Source organism: Portunus trituberculatus, chromosome 41 (assembly GCF_017591435.1).
Source record: "Portunus trituberculatus isolate SZX2019 chromosome 41, ASM1759143v1, whole genome shotgun sequence".
In the NCBI taxonomy this organism is placed as follows: domain Eukaryota; kingdom Metazoa; phylum Arthropoda; class Malacostraca; order Decapoda; family Portunidae; genus Portunus; species Portunus trituberculatus.
In genome coordinates this window covers 18,893,441-18,894,234 of record NC_059295.1, presented here as the reverse complement: position 1 = coordinate 18,894,234, position 794 = coordinate 18,893,441, and the positions used below count along the sequence as shown (strand labels likewise).

At 39.3% G+C, this 794-nt stretch overlaps 1 long non-coding RNA gene across 1 annotated transcript in view; it reads right to left on the bottom strand.

The window, feature by feature from the left end:
• Positions 1-451: 451 nt before the first annotated feature.
• LOC123516579 overlaps positions 452-794 on the bottom strand; it is an 11,105-nt gene continuing 10,762 nt past the window's right edge. Inside the window, exon 2 of the long non-coding RNA XR_006678233.1 lies at positions 452-794. This exon is cut by the window's right edge and continues 68 nt beyond it. This is a non-coding gene — a long non-coding RNA (uncharacterized LOC123516579).

Sequence of the window (794 nt, the reverse complement as noted above, 5' to 3'; positions counted from 1 at the left end):
TCCAAGAAGTCACATTCATTCTCTCTCTCTCTCTCTCTCTCTCTCTCTCTCTCTCTCTCTCTTTCATCTTTGTTTCTTATTCCTCTTCTTCCTCCGATTCAGCTCTCAGTCCTCGTCCTCTTTCCCTTTTCCTCTTTTTCCTCTTTTTCTTTTTCCTTCTCCTCCTCTTCCTCCTCCTCCTCCTCCTCCTCCTCCTGATGAAGCATGGTTTTGGTGCACCATTCCCCAAGTTGACTCATAGTTTGATTTCCTCCTTCACTCTTTCTCTCCTTCTTTTCTTTCTTTCTCCTCTTCTTATTCATCCCTGTCTTTCATATCATCATGTTCTATTTCTTACGGTTTGATCTTCTCTTTGAATGTCTTTCGCTATTTATTCTTTTTTCCTTTAATTTTTTCCTCTCTCTAATTCCTTTTTCATGTGTGATTTTCTCCGTCTTCATCTGTTTTTATCTTTTTATCTTTTTCCTTTCTTCCATGTCTTTATCTTTCGTCTGACTATTTTTTTCAGACATATCGTTAAGTATTTTTTTCTTCCCTGTATTATGTTTTCTTTTTTCTTCATTACTTTTGACATTTTTTTCTCTCTCTCTTGTGTATACGTGTCCATCTGCCTGTTTCTTTGTGTTTCTGTCTGTCTTTCTGGTCTCCTCCTCTTCCTTCTCCTCCTCCTCCTCCTCCTCTTCCTCCTCCTCCATTATGTTTATCTTTGTCCTCCTGTCTGTCTATGCCCGTCAGTTTATCAGTCTTCCTCTGCGTTTTCTTTCTTTCCCCATCTTCCTCACTGAGATCTCACA